A 19,671-nucleotide genomic window follows, 5' to 3' on the forward strand; every position below is an offset into this window, starting at 1 on the left:
CAAATAACACACATTCTCTTTCTTACAAAGAACATACGGCTTCACTGATTTCTACAGAGAGAAGCAGTTGGCTCTGTATGCTTCATATCAGTTCTCTTGTTTTTCATTTATGTTCATTCGCCTACTTCCTTTGGTCTTCAAGGTTTTCATGATATGCCGTGTAGTATTGTAACCCACACATCTCCTGGGTGTGGTGTTCTGTCCCATCTAGTAGCACCGAGAGAGAGAGAGACTCAGACTTTAAGGTGAGAAAATAACAATGTAATCATCTAGTCTGACTTCCTGCACATTGCAGGCCACAGAACCTTACCCATCCCCTCTTGTAATAGATCCATAACATCTGGCTAAGTTATTGAAGTCCTCAAATCATGATTTAAAGACTTCAAGTTAAAGAAAATCCACTATTTACTCTAGTTTAAACTAGTATGTAACCTGTGCCCCATGCTTCAGAGGAGAAGCCTTGCTCCCAGGTCCTGCTAATCTGACCTGTGGGAAAATTCCTTTCTGACCCCAAATATGGCATTCAGTTAAACCCTGAGCATGTTGGCAAGATCCACCAGCCAGACACCTGAGAAAGAATTCTCTGTAGTAACTCAGCTATCCCCATTTAATGCCCCATTTCTGGCCATTAGGGATTTCTGCTACCAGCGGTCCTAGGTGTCCCATATACCATTATAGGAAATCTCATCCTACCATCCCCTCCATACATTTATCAAGCTCAATCTTGAAGTCAGTTAGGTTTTTTGCCCCCAGAGGTCCCCACGGAAGGCTGTTACAGAACTTCACTCTTCTGGTGGTTAGAAACCTTTATCTATTTTCAAGTCTAAACTTCCTGGTGGCCAGTTTATACCCATTTGTTCTTGTGTCCACATTGGTGCTGAGCTGAAATAATTCCTCTCCCTCTCCTGTATTTATCCCTCTGATATATTTATAGAGAGCAATCATATCTCTCCTCAGTCTTCTTTTGGTTAGATTAAACAAGCCAAGCTCCTTGAGTAGCTTTTCCATTCTGATCATCCTAGTAGCCCTTCTCTGCCCTGTTCCAGTGTGAATTCACCTATCTAAACATTGAGCACCAGAATTGCACACAGTGTTCCTGATAAGGTCTCAGTAGTGCGAGGCAGTGCACAGTCATCTTGTGATCGACCAGTGTACCCAAGTCTTTCTCCTTCTATGTTTCTTCCAAGTGATATGTTCCAATATTATAAGAAAAAATCTTGTTGTTAGTCTCTAAGTGTATGACCTAATACTTTGCACTATTAAATTTCATCCCATTTCTATTACTCCTGTTTTCAAGGTTCTCCAGATTCTGATCCCCCTCTAAATTGGCAATACCTCTCAACATTGTGTCACCCACTCCTACTTTTTGTGGCAAGGTTTATGAATGGAAATGTTAAATAAAATTGGTCCCAATCTATATAGAGAGGTATAAGGATAGAGGCCTAAATTTTCAACAGTGACTAGTTATTTGGGGAGCCTCAGATTTTAGGTTGAAATCTTGAAAAACCTTAAAAACAGCATGTTTTTTTTTAAAAGTGCTGAGCATCCATCTAAGAAGATTAGTCCCCTTTATGCTGTCTGAATTTGGGCATCCAAAATAACTAGTCACAATTTAAAAAAAGAAGAAAAGCAATATTGGCAATATAGCTCTTTGTTATACATACATACACATTATAGGGCTGATCCAAAACCCATTGAAGTCAGTGGAATTGTTCAAACCCTATATATACATGTGGGCATACTTTATATTCAGTGTAGTATAAAGCTAGTTTGTAAGTAAACATTAGTCCTTACACAAGACCTCCAACTTCCAAATGCCTTATTAGTTTGAATGAATCCAGATGGGGAATTATCATGGTGTTAACTATTCTATTGAGATTAAAAATAATAGTACCTTTATATTTAACAGTAATAATAAAAAAAACTGAACAGCCATATGTTTCAGTAGTGAGGGCAAATTAGTACAGTAATGCTCACAGCTGCAGTTCTGTAGACAAATTATCGATGTTGTACCAACAGGGTCACAGAAGTTATTTGAAGGTGATAATACATACATCTAATAAATCATGTTATAAATGATAGAAAGATTATGAGGTTGAGTACATCCTGTAAATTGTATTAAAATATATGTCAGTCTTAATTTTAAAACAATTGGAATGGTGAAGGCTATATAAACTCAACATGAAAAAAATGGATATTGATTAATAGAAAATGTCAGAGAAAAAAACAACAGATAATCTGTTTCCATACTTTAACGTTTAGTATCAGTGTAGCTGATGTTGAGAGCAGGATTAGGTCCTAACTTCTGAAGAAAACTCATGATGCAACTTTGTTTTACATTAATGTTGTTATTACAACCATGACATGTTTTCAAGTATTTCAGCTATGAACAACAAATAAATTAAAATACTTTCAAAATAGGGCACATATTGGTGTAAAAGATGAGATGATTAGCCAGGTGTGAAACTGTTCTTGTATAGTTCAGTGTTTCCAATTTTATTTATTTATTTACTTATTTATTTATTTTGATGTAGAGAGCTTATAGATACATAGAAAATATAGGGCTAGAAGAGACCTCAAGAAGCTATCTGATATACACCTCTGCACTGAGGTAGCTCTGGCAAATTCAGTATGTTTTCTTGCTTTCCAAGTGGAACAGAGCAGATTATGGATGATTTATCCATATGGAATTGAAGTTTTTGAATCAAGAGTTCAATCTCTGTTAGTTGTCTCTAAATTAAAGGGTCATTACAAGTAAGAAAATTATCAATTTTGGAAAAAATTGTAAGAAAAATCATTCATGTGTATGAAACTATTGTCAACAGATAGTAAAATATCTTTCTTTAAAATAATTGTGTAGGATAATTTAGTTTTCATTAACATAAGCAACAAACACCACTGAGTACATTTGGGTTATATTTAAATTCCACTATACTTAGTCTGTCACAAATAAGTCAAAATTATTATTTCATAAAAATTATATATACAAAATGTGAAAGATTTTAGAAAACCCCTAAGTTTTGTCCAACTATAAATGTGGTTGGAAAATAAAAGATTAATAATTTCTGGATTTTTGTCAAAACTAATTTTTATGGATGAAAATACGTGTCTAAACATAGTCAGTCACTTGTGAAGTTAGTAGTGAGTGTCAGTGATCACGTGTTATCCCACATCCCACCATCCACAGATATTACTGGGGATGGAAACTGGTGCCTTCAACACAGGCCTTATCATCTCAGCTAAAGGAGTAATTCTGTTAGCTGGTAGCATCAGCAGTTTGTTTTCATTCAGGTTGGTGAGCCGCTAGTGGGAAACATGATCACACACCTTTGGCCTGTGTGTCACACATGCAGTCATGCCCTTATTAGAAAACAGGAGAGGGAACTATAAGTCTGTTCTGCATAGGTGCAGAGAAGGTTAAAAAATAAAATGAAAACTTTGCTGAAGGGCTGGCTGTTTTTAATCAGATGAGGAAGATTGTCTTTGTCAGGCCAGAAGGGGGTCAGCAGAAGGGGAAATAACAACAACTAATGAATTAATCCATCTCAGACCAGGATTCACATTATAAAATATTTGTTTATGCTATGTAGCATTAAGTCAAGAGGTGAATGGGGTGAGGAGATTTTTTAATTGAATCCATTCTCATGTCAACTCTGATCTGAATTAGTACAATAGAAGAAGGAAGTCTACTATTATCACACCAATTTCTTTCAAATATCCTTATTTCAAATATATGTGGTTTTCTTAACTTCTTAGACAATGAAGATTAAACATACATGCTGCCTTTACTGCTAATAAGCAAGATTTGCTCATTCCAGTTGATTTTAGTTTTTGTCTTGAATGAGCAAAATTCTGTGTGAACTTGACTCACACAGCTATGAATTTGTCCTAAACTTTCTTTCTGTGTTTGGCACATCTATTCCATTATGGCTGTGCTGCTGATTGGAACCTACAGTTTACTTGTCTTTTTCATTTTAAATGAATCTCTCTCCCCCGTCTGTCAGATTACTTCACCATTAACAAGAACGATACTACCAGAGAAGATGATATCCTGGATGCAACTGCATTATTAGTTTTCCAACTGAAAACAAAAAAGAAAATCAAAACATTTTAAATGAAATGTCTCAAACATTTAATTTACAAGATGAGAGAAAGTAACTGCATGCAGCCTGCCAGAGCTAGTGTTGAAATGATTCTTGTGGAGGCAGGTTGAGAAATTAATTTATGGCAATATATATATATATATTTAAAGAAACTCAATTTCTGCGAATAAATAGCAGAGGAATCTAAAGTGGCATGTAATTAACTCAAAATTGCACTAAGCAATTTTTTTTTGAAAGTAGCCTGAATGATTTTCCAAGTTTGCAGTCTCTAGAGCATTTATTGAGTTATGGTATTTGGGACCATCTTTTCAAATGATAAAGTGAAAGAAAAACTGACTTGAAGAGCCTGATTCTCCACTGCCATGCAGCTTGTTTAATCATTTACCACTATGCAAAGTGACACTCATTTTGCATAGGTGTAAGTGACCATGTAAGGAGCCCAATCCTCAGATCCTGATCTCAGTGCAGGACCCAAGTGATGTTTTGTGATTCTATTCCATCTTTTTACCCCCTCTGTTCCTGGGCCTATTTTGGCTCAGCTGGGAGAGGGGAACAGGATTTTTCAGGCTCCTGTGGTTTAAATGTGTGAAAGGTTACTAGAATTATTTTCCCTTACTCCACCCCAGTTCAACCCCAACTGCGTTGTAAATAGCTAATAAACACACTATTTAGCACTTCCATAGTAAAGTCAAGCATGTGTTTAAGTGCATTACTGGATTAGACCCATAGTGCTTTGTGTTTCAAACTGATTGCTTTGCAAATATAAAATATTCATGTTTTTAACAGTTTGGATTAGATTTTAGGTTAATACCAAAAGTAATGTTGTTGGGGAGTGGATGTAAATCAGTGGCTGCCCCCTGGAACAGTTATGTCCACCTCAGCACATATTCCTCTGTAAACTCTGAGGGAACTCCACCATCCTATAAAAAAATGAAGCATATATTACTTGAAACAGTACTGCTTTGCTAGTGTGAATGGTTTGAGGGCAGCATAAAGACTCCACCCTTACCTTCGTTAGGTCTCCTTTTGGGAAGCTAATACTGGTGGTAACCTAACTTAGTGCCTTCACTCCTCAGGTAGGGTTGCCAACTCTGACTGAAGCTATTCCGGGAGATTTTTTTTCCCTCCCAGAATGACGTAATGTCATTTTCTTAAAATATCCTATTAAAATCTCCTGGATTGCTTTCAGTAGTCACCAGGAGATCGATGCCGACCCACAGAACCTGGGTCTCAGAACCCAGGCTCCCGCTGGAGCCCAAAATGTCTACACAGAAATTTTACAGACCTGCAGCAAAAGTTCCGCAAGCCAAAGTCTGCTGACCTGGGCCAACCACAGGTGTTTAATTACTGTGCAGACATACTCAAAGGGGCAAAGTCAAGGTTGCATGGCTGGTTTAAGTCTTGCAGCTTTATAAACAATTGAAAATAGGGTCTTATAAGGGAGAGTGTTGAGCAACATTAACTATAGGCATTGCTTCCTCAGTTGTCTAGAATAAAATGAGAAGTCTTATAGGTAATTAATTTGTTTCAGATAGCTGCAATATTCCCTTTTTATCATTTAGCCAGGCTGTATACGTTCATTTGTATACCTTCACAATGGTGGCTTCTCTATTGCAATCATAATTTGCTCTCTCACACTTCAATTCCTGCAGTTGAACTGCACGAAGAAATATGACTACCTGACTAAAAGCACTTTAATCTGTCATAATTTGCTGATAATGTCATCTGGTCATGATGGTGCTAGGTACCTACATATTCACAAAACAAATGAAACAGATATACCCAAGTTTTTATTTACCTTGATACAGTTATCTTCTAGATGTATAAAGGTATGTTCTTTCAATTTTGGTTTCATATTTTAGGCCAGTCTAGCACTGGAAAAATTACTGTGTTTGTCAAAAAAACTTGAACACCAACATCAAATGACAACACAAATAAAAATAAAAAAACACAGAACTTTTACTAAAGTGTTGAGTAGTAATAAATGAGACCTACTGTTGTCAAGAAGTTGTACAATGTTTCTCATAATTAAAGCAATAAAGGAGATCATAAGAAACAGTGTGAGCAGCTACATCCAACCTCATTTTTGTAACAGCAGTACCTACGCTGGGAAAAGAATTTGTGAGTAACTTCTCACCTGATGCATTTCAGGCTGTATTTAGATTTTCTTATTTCAGGGGAAAGAAGGACAAATGGCTATAGTTAACTTTTCTAAAAGAATAATATAGCATCTCCCACAGAAAGCTTTCATTACGCAAACAGTAACCCCTAACTAGAGGCACTAGGCTAGATCCTTAGATGGAATAAATCAGCATAGTACCAGTGAAATCAATGGAGTTACTCTGATATTCCGGGATGTGGCCCTATAATCCTTCATTAACATTTCCAGGAATTCGGCTTCATATTATCGTCTCTGGAAGCCAACAGCTGGTATGTTAATGCACAACCCAGAAAGCACAGGTGGTTTGTGGCCTACTGGATAGAAAACAGGAATAGGCCCCAGGAGACCTGGTTTCTTTTGCTGGCTCTGCCACCTATTTCCTGAGTGGGCAGGTGAATTCACTTCTGTGCCTCCATTTCCCCCTCTGTAAAATGAGCATAAGGATACAACCCTCCTTTGTAAAGTGTTTTGAGATCTACTGATGAGAAGTGCTATGTAACAGCTTGCTGTATTATTATCAGAATACATAAAGCCCTTAGGTGTTATTGGGTGATAAACCATTGTATCTCTAGCAATAAGAATGTATTCCTTTTGCCAGCTTTGAATTCTGATCTTTTTGCAGTAATCATCTCTCCCCACCACCACCGAATTTTGTTGCTGCATCCTGTTGTATTGGATTTGCCATCTACTGGGCTCAAGCAGACCTCAGAGAAGGAGAGAGCATTCCTTACTTTTAATTTAAAAGATAAACATAAGTTTCCCCCAGTTGTATGTTGTTTCTGCTGGGAATGAAGCTCATAATTAAATATGTCATTTAATAGGGGTGTTGTGAGGAAAAATACATTAAAAGATTGTGTAACATTTTGAGATGTTAGGAACCTTAGAAAAGGGATGTACAATAAAACAGAAAATATCAAAATGCCACTATATAAATCCATGGTACACCTACGCCTTGAATACTTGTGTACAGTTCTGGTCAGCCCATCTCAAAAAAGATATATTAGAAGTGGAAAAGGTACAGAAAAGGGAAACAGAAGTGATTGGTGGTATGGACATTTCCATATGAGGACAGATTAGAAAGACTAAGACTGTTCAGTTTAGAAAAGAGATGACTAAGGAAGTATATGACAGAGGTCTGTAAAATCATGAATGGTGCAGAGAAAATGAATAGGGAAGTGTTATTTACCCCTTCACATAACACAAGAACCAGGTGTCATCCAATAAAATTAATAGGCAGCAGATTTAAAAGAAACATTAGGAAGTAGGCCTTCACAAAGTGTACAGTCAATATGTGGAACTCATTGCCAGGTGATATTGTGAAAGCCAAAAGTATAACTGGGTTGAAAAAAGAATTAGATAAGTTCATGGAGCATAGATCCATCAATGGCTATTTGCCAATATGGTCAGGCATGCAATCCCATGCCTCAATGTCCCTAAATCTCTGACTGCCAGAAGCTGGGACTGTCCAACAGGGAATGAATACGTTGATAATTGTCCTGTTCTGTTCATTCCCGTTGAAGCATCTGGCACTGGCCACTATTGGAAGACAGGATACTAAGCTAGATGGACCATTGGGCTGTCCCAGTGTTACCATTCTTATGTTCCTATAAAAATCTGCTGATAAGATATAGGTATATTATATTTATTATTAATTATTATTATTATTTTATTATACAATAGTAGTAAAATGCTGAGTGATTCCATGAGAATTTTGTTTCACACAAAACCTCCAATATAATTCAAAATATGGCATTACTTATAGGAAGATATACATGATAGAATGGGTCAAATCTTATTCCATAGGTCACATCTATTCAGTCTGAAGAGAACCAGTAGTCAAGTAAAGTAAACAATTAAGTTTGCTTTTGTATTTTGAGATCATTTTGGCAGAAGCAGATTGAAATCTGGGCGAGGGCTTTTTAGTTCCACTCTGATGCTGTTTTTTTGCTTACATGCCAAGACTATATTTACAGAGTACTACACCATTTTTTTAAAAAAGATACTATAACACCACTACTCATCCATCACTTTGACCCTGAATACTTGTAGCCACCTTTTCTAGAAGCTATCACATTAAATCTCCTCTGTGCAAAATTGCGGTCTCCTTGACAATTTAGATTAATTGCATATTGTCAGGAATAATTAGAAATACACAGTATATGTGGGTGAGAGAAGATTTGGCGGAATGTTGCAGAGAATATTTATACAGTCTGGAAGTGCACTTGAAACTATCTCAGATGAAAAGGAAGAAATCAGAATAGTCTATTCCACTTACAAAGCAAATGTGATGTACAAACATACAGTACCCATAGTCTCATTATGTAGTTTAAAATCTTGCAAGACTGCAAGATATCATGTACAGAAATTCTGCAGATTTCTGTGCATATTGTTTGAAAATTGACTGATGTGCAACTCTTCTGCCAGATGTTGTTGGTAGCAGCAAAAGCTGGGTTCAGGGAACTTGTTTTAACTAACAAACACAATGGGGTTGAGCCCCAACACAGAATTTCTGCCATCACTAAGTAACATTCCAGGGCACCATTAATAAAACGGTTCTTCCCCACTCACAAGCACTGTGCCTGTGTGTGGAACAATGGAGGCTGTTAGAGGAAGAGGGAACATAACATCAACTTGGAAAACACAGCAACACTATACCAGTATGGATGATAAATAACACACTCACCCACGGTAATCTTGGCAACAGAACATTAGATCAGTTGCCCACTCATTAGTGTAAGTGTCCAAGAGGCAAATATCCCTTTATCATAACACATTTCCTCATCTGTTAACCTTACTCAGAGTTTGGTGTGAGAGGTAGCATAGTCTCAGAATCCTGAGGTACATTTGGGCATTCCTGTCCTTTGAGAAGTGATGGTTGGTCCTGTCTTGTCTGATCCGGTCCTGTCATGAGGCTTTACCACCTGGTCTAACTAAAGTAATATCAGCTTTATTTAGTGGCTAGGTAGGAGGGGCCTCATTGAAGTTCACTCATCTCTGCTGCTGTCCTGTAAAGCTTCAGCAAAGAATTCTTCAAGTAGCACAGGCTTCTCAGTAGAAAGGAACCACTAGTAGCATATAAAATCATTGTATGAAGACCCTGTCGCTGCGGATGCACTTTTTGCCCCAAGGTAGGAGTGCTGTTCCCCCTTATTCAGGTCCACTACTCAATCAATTTTTAGTTTGGGGTCAGTTATGGTGACTCCCAAAGAGTCAGTGGAGGAACCCTCAGTAGAAATCTTATGGAGATGAAGCTCTCTATAGCCATACTTCCCTTTGTTCACCAACAGTTGTGGCACAAAGCTCTGTACATTCAGCAAGCTTCTGTCCAGCAGAAGTTCTGGACATAGCTTATGTCCATTAAGGAGCTATGTGGCAGTTCTTCCCCCGTTCACAAACAGATGGAACCAGAGAGCTCCTTACTCCCTTGAGCTTCAGGCCACAGGGCTTACAGATGTTTTGCCATTGACATGAACATGGTTTAGAAAAATTAAGCTCATTTTCATTCTTAAGTGATAGCGCCCTTCTGCAGTTCTTTTCTTAACTAAACTGGCACTTTCACAAAAAGTCTAAATATAAGACATTCCAATTAACCAGATTGCACAAAATGTCATCTTGATAAGTAATTAGAAACAATGTAGTCAACCTTTCAAAAAATGCTGAAAAAATGAAAGTTAAAAAAAATTGCTGCCCCTTTTTTTGAGAGAATCTGGGCCATCCAAATAGATGGTAGAGCATTATGTTAAGAGTACTTATCATATCCCAGCCACTAGTGTATATACAAATGTATGAGCACTTAGGGAAACAAATACATTATTCCACCTCACATCATATTCCTCCCACATTGCCAGGGATTCTCAAGACACATGAATCACAGATGTGATTGTAGATTCTGTGTTATTTTGGGGACTTGAGAAATGCAGCTCCCAGCAGCTCATGCAGACAGAGGCTGCAGAAATTGGAACTGCCTTAGCCTGTGCTTGAGATCCCAATCAGAAATGGGTCCAGAGACAGGACAAAAAGGGGAGTTGCCAAGCCAGAAACCTGAACAACATACGAGGGCAACCAACTACAGGCTCCAACTGCCTGAACATGGCTGAGACTGCTTGGACATATGCTGAGTCAGTTGGAAATCAACTGCTAGCAAGAGAATGAGACGCTGCTCCTCACACTCTGAAGAATAGGGGTTAAAATCCCATTTTGGCTCTCAACCGGAGAGGCCCACCTGAACTGAAGCCTGCAGCTTCCCAGGGGATATTCCCGTTCAGCTAGCTGTCTGAAACAGCTTGGCTATTGAACACAGCAGGCAGGGACAGAAGTCAGTCCTTCCTCCCAAGATATAACCAGCCTTAAGACAGGCCCAGGAGGAGAGAGAAGCCTCAAGACTCCATATCTAGAGGGAGAAGTTCATCTGCCAACCTCCCTCTCTCTCTCTTGTCCTCTCCCCTCTTGTCCTAGAAGGCAAGGGAAGGTCAAGATATGAGCCACACAGACACGCTTCACACCATAAGGCCCACAATGAGGGTTCTGCTTTTCCCAAAGTTGGACATCATAACAGTGAGTATTGATTGCATTCCACACTTAACTAGCAAGTAGAGGGTTCTGGGGTGAGGAGAGTCCTGGTCAGTGGGCCCATAGCCAGGTGAAGGTTCACCTAGAGTTGAAAGGGTGTGTGGTACCACACCACAATGCAATGCTCAGGCTTGCAACATTCCAGTGTTTGACTGAATACAGATAAGTATGTCCCGTAAAACATCCCTATAGATGCCCAACACACAGAGCGGCATGAAAACCAATCCCCCAGCACCTGTGGGCAGCCAAGGATTTCACCCCTTGCTTTTTATGTTCTGTGGGGGATTTTGACTATTCATAGTTATTAGAGAGGATGTTTTCATATTAGGTGGAGTCTGATTATTGTTGTGGGGTTTAACCTGTTCAATAATTTATCTTTTTCCTCTTGATTCTCCTTCCTTTTCCCTGTACCCAGATTCCAGCCTTACCCCTTTTAAATTAACATTGTCATTTCTCCTCAGGAAGTGGATTTTCTGTTTTAAACTTGATCCTTGATAGATTTTCATTCAAGTTCTACAGGTCAGAGGTGCTGCATATTAATTTATTCACCTGACCTCTAGGTGAAGGCACCATGCACCAAGAATTCAGTTTATTCCCAGCTACCAGAAAGCTAAAGACTGATACCCACCTCCAGTCCAAGCAGCACTGACAACCCAGGCCTGCTGGTCATGAGGATACAGAGCCATGAGTAGGGAAGAACAAGTGGACTCAGATGACCACAGTTAAAGATCATGGGTGCTCCAGAAGACGGCTACATGACAAATGTAATAATTAATGATACAGAAAATGGGAGACACGTACATGGTGTCCAAGCACAATGACATGCAACTGAACAACTAATCTTAACGGAAGTAACGTAGCTGTACATTTAAAATAATCATAACAGAGTATCATATATCACATAACAAAATCATAATGAACATAGATATAAGCTTGGGAATCAATAGAGGCTTCATACTGTCAGGGAGGACTGTGGCCCTCATAAGACATCAGGATCATAAGCCTATGCATATATAAACACTTCTCAAAACCTAAGGTGAAATGTGGTCTCCACTGAAGTTAGCGGGAGTTTTGCCATTGAATTCAGTTGGGATAATGTATAGAACATATGTGATGGGAAATTGTTTATAGGTGTAACAGAACAGAGAATCCTTCCTATTATGAAAATAATCAGATGAAAACACGCCAGAAATGACTCCATTGATTGCTAGGATACCATGGTTGGCACAATCATAGGACCCAAAAGAGCAGTTTCTCCACCGTTTTTTGCCAGGTGAGCAGGTACTATAAATAACCTATCCGTATCTTCTTTCCAATTAGTTACAGTCCTCATGCCAGAGAGAACAGGCATCTACCTATGTCCTACCAGCCATTATCTAGTGTGGTGGGTTCAATGAGAACCCACACTTCTTTGCCCCAGAATCCTTAGTGGGTTCCATCAATGGTCATGTGAAATGGGATCCTGGAGTTAGGGTCAAAATTAGATTCTCAAAATATTAGCTTTGTTTAGACAGTGTGTGTAAAAACACTTCTGATAAAGTGCATAGTAGTATTTTCTTTACTGTGTAAAGGTAAACACATAAGTAACACTATTAGGTTACAGAGAAAACCTTGAAGTTGTATATGGAAAAATATTACTAGTAAATTCAGTTTTACTTATTTACAAGGAAAAGCTGCAGAGGACAGACATTCATTTAGACATCAAAGTCAAGAGAGGACAGAGTTTAGCTTGTAACATATGAGTTCAGATACCATTATTGTAAGTGTATTAATTAACTACCACAGACATCTCCACAAGCTTTCTTTGTCTTCTTTTTTTTGTTTTTGTTTTTGTTTTTGCATTTATGAAAAAATTGCCCCTTCTCAAAGGGAACAGATTGGCATGAAAAAAAGGGAAAGCCCTGACTCAAAAGAATAATATGCCATACTAACTGTGTATTGTAAGTCTTCCCCCCCATAGAATAATTAACATATATACTAAACGCTAGTTTCACAGAAGCCTTATTATATCTTTAAAGAAAAGCTGTATTTAAGCTGTACTAATTCATGAACAATATTATATAGAACTAATTTAATAATGTCTTACTGCGTTATTGTTGAATATCTTGGTACACATTTTAGAGCAGCAGTTTTCTATTCACATGACTAATGTTGCATCTTTCACAAATCTTTAAACATCTGTAGGACAACAGAACTTTAAATACAGAAATAAATTAATAGGAGTATTAAAATACCCACAATTTATCTTAAAGCCAAGAAAACCATTTAGTTTACATATATCAGGAGAAAGAAGGCAGATATTCACTTCAATTCAGCTAGACTAAGATTGTCTTAAAATGTAATTATTACTGTATGTGTGATGTTTAAAGCTCTTAATCATCTTCAGCTTGCAATTTTACCACAAGGTTTGAATCCTATGAGCTGGAATTTATAAATCAGTAACTGTGAGGAACACAAAAATGCCAAACAGAGAATACTTTGATTTCCAGATTTGCCTAGTACAACTAGCAATATCTCAAAGTATGATAGTGTTTCACCTGACAGTACTGCATGGTGTTCTATAACCATTTAAAGGTGTACATTCACATCTCCACAGTGGTGTAGCTGGCTTAAGATCATATAATGTTGGAAGACCTCTATACACCTAGGGTACATCACAGTTAAGAACAGAGGGACAAATAACTCATGAATCCCTAAAGAAGTCAATTGCCAGCAGAGAAACAAGGGAAGAATTTAGCGTAATGTGACAGCTTTAATTCTAAAGGTGCATATTTTTATTGGTGTAAATTAGACCATTAACATTACTTAAACATAATTTTCAATGTTCACTGTTTGCTTTATTTTTAAAGGAAAGATCATAGAATCATAGAATCATAGAATATCAGGGTTGGAAGGGACCCCAGAAGGTCATCTAGTCCAACCCCCTGCTCAAAGCAGGACCAAGTCCCAGTTAAATCATCCCAGCCAGGGCTTTGTCAAGCCTGACCTTAAAAACCTCTAAGGAAGGAGATTCTACCACCTCCCTAGGTAACGCATTCCAGTGTTTCACCACCCTCTTAGTGAAAAAGTTTTTCCTAATATCCAATCTAAACCTCCCCCATTGCAACTTGAGACCATTACTCCTCGTTCTGTCATCTGCTACCATTGAGAACAGTCTAGAGCCATCCTCTTTGAAACCCCCTTTCAGGTAGTTGAAAGCAGCTATCAAATCCCCCCTCATTCTTCTCTTCTGCAGACTAAACAATCCCAGCTCCCTCAGCCTCTCCTCATAAGTCATGTGCTCTAGACCCCTAATCATTTTTGTTGCCCTTCGCTGTACTCTTTCCAATTTATCCACATCCTTCCTGTAGTGTGGGGCCCAAAACTGGACACAGTACTCCAGATGAGGCCTCACCAGTGTCGAATAGAGGGGAACGATCACGTCCCTCGATCTGCTCGCTATGCCCCTACTTATACATCCCAAAATGCCATTGGCCTTCTTGGCAACAAGGGCACACTGCTGACTCATATCCAGCTTCTCGTCCACTGTCACCCCTAGGTCCTTTTCCGCAGAACTGCTGCCGAGCCATTCGGTCCCTAGTCTGTAGCGGTGCATTGGATTCTTCCATCCTAAGTGCAGGACCCTGCATTTATCCTTATTGAACCTCATTAGATTTCTTTTGGCCCAATCCTCCAATTTGTCTAGGTCCTTCTGTATCCTATCCCTCCCCTCCAGCGTATCTACCACTCCTCCCAGTTTAGTATCATCCGCAAATTTGCTGAGAGTGCAATCCACACCATCCTCCAGGTCATTTATGAAGATATTGAACAAAACGGGCCCCAGGACCGACCCCTGGGGCACTCCACTTGACACCGGCTGCCAACTAGACATGGAGCCATTGATCACTACCCGTTGAGCCCGACAATCTAGCCAGCTTTCTACCCACCTTATAGTGCATTCATCCAGCCCATACTTCCTTAACTTGCTGACAAGAATGCTGTGGGAGACCGTGTCAAAAGCTTTGCTAAAGTCAAGAAACAATACATCCACTGCTTTCCCTTCATCCACAGAACCAGTAATCTCATCATAAAAGGCGATTAGATTAGTCAGGCATGACCTTCCCTTGGTGAATCCATGCTGACTGTTCCTGATCACTTTCCTCTCCTCTAAGTGCTTCAGGATTGATTCTTTGAGGACCTGCTCCATGATTTTTCCAGGGACTGAGGTGAGGCTGACCGGCCTGTAGTTCCCAGGATCCTCCTTCTTCCCTTTTTTAAAGATGGGCACTACATTAGCCTTTTTCCAGTCATCCGGGACTTCCCCCGTTCGCCACGAGTTTTCAAAGATAATGGCCAAGGGCTCTGCAATCACAGCCGCCAATTCCTTCAGCACTCTCGGATGCAATTCGTCCGGCCCCATGGACTTGTGCACGTCCAGCTTTTCTAAATAGTCCCTAACCACCTCTATCTCTACAGAGGGCTGGCCATCTCTTCCCCGTTTTGTGTTGCCCAGCACAGCAGTCTGGGAGCTGACCTTGTTAGTGAAAACAGAGGCAAAAAAAGCATTGAGTACATTAGCTTTTTCCACATCCTCTGTCACTAGCTTGCCTCCCTCATTCAGTAAGGGGCCCACACTTTCCTTGGCTTTCTTCTTGTTGCCAACATACCTGAAGAAACCCTTCTTGTTACTCTTGACATCTCTTGCTAGCTGCAGCTCCAGGTGCGATTTGGCCCTCCTGATATCTTTCCTACATGCCCGAGCAATATTTTTATACTCTTCCCTGGTCATATGTCCAACCTTCCACTTCTTGTAAGCTTCTTTTTTATGTTTAAGATCCGCTAGGATTTCACCATTAAGCCAAGCTGGTCGCCTGCCATATTTACTATTCTTTCGACTCATCGGGATGGTTTGTCCCTGTAACCTCAACAGGGATTCCTTGAAATACAGCCAGCTCTCCTGGACTCCCTTCCCTTTCATGTTAGTCCCCCAGGGGATCCTGGCCATCTGTTCCCTGAGGGAGTCAAAGTCTGCTTTCCTGAAGTCCAGGGTCCGTATCCTGCTGCTTACCTTTCTTCCCTGCGTCAGGATCCTGAACTCAACCAACTCATGGTCACTGCCTCCCAGATTCCCATCCACTTTTGCTTCCCCCACTAATTCTACCCGGTTTGTGAGCAGCAGGTCAAGAAAAGCGCTCCCCCTAGTTGGCTCCCCTAGCACTTGCACCAGGAAATTGTCCCCTACGCTTTCCAAAAACTTCCTGGATTGTCTATGCACCGCTGTATTGCTCTCCCAGCAGATATCAGGAAAATTAAAGTCACCCATGAGAATCAGGGCATGCGATCTAGTAGCTTCCGTGAGTTGCCGGAAGAAAGCCTCATCCACCTCATCCCCCTGGTCTGGTGGTCTATAGCAGACTCCCACCATGACATCACTCTTGTTGCACACACTTCTAAACTTAATCCAGAGACACTCAGGTTTTTCCACAGTTTCGTACCGGAGCTCTGAGCAGTCATACTGCTCCCTTACATACAGTGCTACTCCCCCACCTTTTCTGCCCTGCCTGTCCTTCCTGAACAGTTTATAACCATCCATGACTGTACTCCAGTCATGTGAGTTATCCCACCAAGTCTCTGTTATTCCAATCACGTCATAATTCCTTGACATCACCAGGACCTCCAGTTCTCCCTGCTTGTTTCCAAGGCTTTGTGCATTTGTATATAAGCACTTGAGATAACCTGTTGATCGCCCCTCATTCCCAGTATGAGGCAGGAGCTCTCCCCTCACAGACCTTCCTGCCTGTGCTTCCTCCCGGTATCCCGCTTTCCCACTTACCTCAGGGCTTTGGTCTCCTTCCTCCGGTGAACCTAGTTTAAAGCCCTCCTCACTAGGTTAGCCAGCCTGCTGGCAAAGATGTTCTTCCCTCTCTTCGTAAGATGGAGCCCGTCTCTGCCCAGCACTCCTCCTTCATGGAACACCATCCCATGGTCAAAGAATCCAAAGCCTTCTCTCCGACACCACCTGCGTAGCCATTCGTTGACCTCCACGATTCGACGGTCCCTTCCCAGGCCTTTTCCTTCCACAGGGAGGATGGACGAGAACACCACTTGCGCCTCCAACTCCTTTATCCTTCTTCCCAGAGCCACGTAGTCCGCAGTGATCCGCTCAAGGTCATTCTTGGCAGTATCATTGGTGCCCACGTGGAGAAGCAGGAAGGGGTAGCGATCCGAGGGCTTGATGAGTCTCGGCAGTCTCTCCATCACATCACGAATCTTAGCCCCTGGCAAGCAGCAGACTTCTCGGTTTTCCCGGTCAGGGCGGCAGATAGATGACTCAGTCCCCCGGAGGAGAGAGTCCCCGACCACCACCACCCGCCTTCTCCTCTTGGGAGTGGTGGTCGTGGAACCCCCAACCTCAGGACATCGCATCTCATGCCTCCCATGATATGTCACCCAGAGCATGTTCCCATTTACCAGAATAATGATTAATATACTCTGCCTGAAATCATACTGGGTCCAGTCCAAACTTGATTTAATTTGAATGGTAGCTTAATATCTACCCAATAGCAGTGTGATTTTAATAAAATCATTATAGTTCTACCACTAAGGCTGCAAGGAATCACTGCGAGAGCCAGAGTGAATATGTATGTGTGCGAGAAAAGTGTATGGTGTCTATTCTGTGAGTGGGACCTTGGTGAGTCCTTGATGTGTCAGATAATTGTCAGGATACATTGTAATTGTTTCATTGGAGCCAGGATGCTCTGTTATATCAGTATGTACCAGAGAGAGAATTTCATTTGTGCATCTGCACCTGCACAGTAACAACACAATGAGAATCTCTGTAAGGTCTGAGGAAAAAGTAGATAATGTACATGTGCTTTAACCAGATTACCAGATGGAACATTCAGCCTTGGTCTACACTATGAGGTTAAGTCAACTTTAGCAGTGTTAGATCGATTTAATCCTGCACCCGTCCACATGATGAAGCCATTTTTTCCGATTTAAAGGACTCTTAAAGTCGATTTCTGTACTCCTCCCCCGACAAGGGGATTAGTACTGAGATCGACCTTGCTGGGTGTAATTTGGGATAGTGTGGGTACTGTGGTCACAATTCGATAGTATTGGCCTCCAGGAGCTATTCCAGAGTGCTCCATTGTGACCGCTCTGGACAGTGCTCTCAATTCAGATGCACTGGTCAGGTAGACAGCAAAATGGCCCGCAAACTTTTGAATCTCATTTCCTGTTTGGCCAGTGTGGCAAACCGCAGGTGAGTGCAGATCTCATCAGCAGAGATGACCTTGATGGAGTCCCAGAATCTCAAAAGAGCTCCAGCATGGACCGAACAGGAGGCACGGGATCTGATCGCTGTATGGGGAGATGAATCTGTGCTATCAGAACTTCATTCCAAAAGACGAAATGCCTACACATTTGAAAAATCTCCAAGGGCATGAAGGATAGAGGCTATAACAGGGACCTGCAGCAGTGCCACGTGAAACTTATGGAGCTCAGGTAAGCCTACCAAAAAAACAGAGAGGCAAAACGGACACTCGGGGTCAGAGCCCCAGACATGCCACTTCTATGATGAGCTGCAATGCCATTTTAGGGGGTGCAGCTACCACTACCCCACCCCTGTGCTTTGACTCTGTCAATAGATTATCACGCAACAGGGATGCACATTTTGGGTGCACTATGAGGTCCCACCAGTCTGTGCTTGTTTCCCAGGTCCAGAATCGGCGTTCCACGGCATGAACCTGCCCCATTACCACCATGATGTCCAAATTGCCAGGGCCTGTACTTTGAGAGAAGTCTGTGTCCATGTCCTCATCACTCTTGTCACCGCGTGGCCGTCGGCTCCTCACCTGCTTTTGCAGGTTCTGGTTCTGCATATACCACTGAATAACGTGTGTGGTGTTTACAACGCTCATAACTGCTGTGGTGATCTGAGCGGGCTCCATGCTTTCCGTGGTATGGCATCTGCAGGAGAGCAGGAGAGCGGAGTGGCAGTGGAAGCGGCAGGTGGATGATGATGCTGACAGCAATCTGGTGCTTGCACGGGAAAAGGCATGAAACTATTGTCGGCCGTTGCTTTCACGGAGGGAGGGAGGGGGGAGCAAGGGGTAGGCTGGCAGCAGACGGTGTAGTACGACTGGTAGCTGTTGTCGTCTCCTGGGTGCTTGCCAACAGATGGTGCAGTACGATTGTAGCCGTCACTGTTTCCAGGCAGACTGAATCTCCATGAGATGAAACTTAAGAAGAGAATGACCTGGTGTCACTCCCATTTATGTGCAGGAGCTCCCTGACAGACCTCACCAAGGTCTGCCGGGAGCACCCATGTCTGCCCAGATGCCCCTGACAGACCTCACCACGGTCGGCCAAGAGCACCCAGGAGATGACAACAATGACAGCTACCAGTTGTACTGCACCGTCTGCTGCCACAAGGCAATGAGATGCTGCTGTGTAGCAATGCAGTACCACGTCTGCCAGCACCCAGGACACGTACGATGATGGTGAGCTGAGCGGGCTCCATGCTTGCCATGGTATGGCACCTGCACGAGTAACCCAGGAAAAAAGGCGCAAAATGATTGTCTGCCGTTGCTTTCATGGAGGGAGTGAGGGAGGGGGGGCCTGACGACATGTACCCAGAACCACCCACGACAATGTTTTTGCCCCATCAGGCATTGGGATCTTAACCCAGAATTCCAATGGGTGGTGGAGACTGCGGGAACTGTGGCATAGCTACCCACAGTCCAACACTCCGGAAGTTGACACTAGCATTGGTACTGTAGACGCACTCTGTCGACTTAATGGTCTTAAGTGGGGACACATACAATCAACTGTATAAAATTGATTTCTAAAAAATCG

The 19,671-nt window shown here is 41.5% G+C and overlaps 1 long non-coding RNA gene across 1 annotated transcript; it reads right to left on the minus strand.

The window, feature by feature from the left end:
* Window positions 1-266: 266 nt before the first annotated feature.
* LOC122457645 lies at window positions 267-10,503 on the minus strand. The gene is made up of 3 exons (XR_006277293.1): window positions 10,493-10,503; window positions 1,354-1,356; window positions 267-401 (listed from the first exon to the last, which is right to left on the minus strand). It is a non-coding gene; the product is annotated as an uncharacterized LOC122457645 (long non-coding RNA).
* Between the last annotated feature and the right edge of the window lie 9,168 nt (window positions 10,504-19,671).

The sequence above is a fragment of the Dermochelys coriacea genome, chromosome 1 (genome assembly GCF_009764565.3).
Source record: "Dermochelys coriacea isolate rDerCor1 chromosome 1, rDerCor1.pri.v4, whole genome shotgun sequence".
Lineage (NCBI taxonomy): Eukaryota > Metazoa > Chordata > Testudines > Dermochelyidae > Dermochelys > Dermochelys coriacea.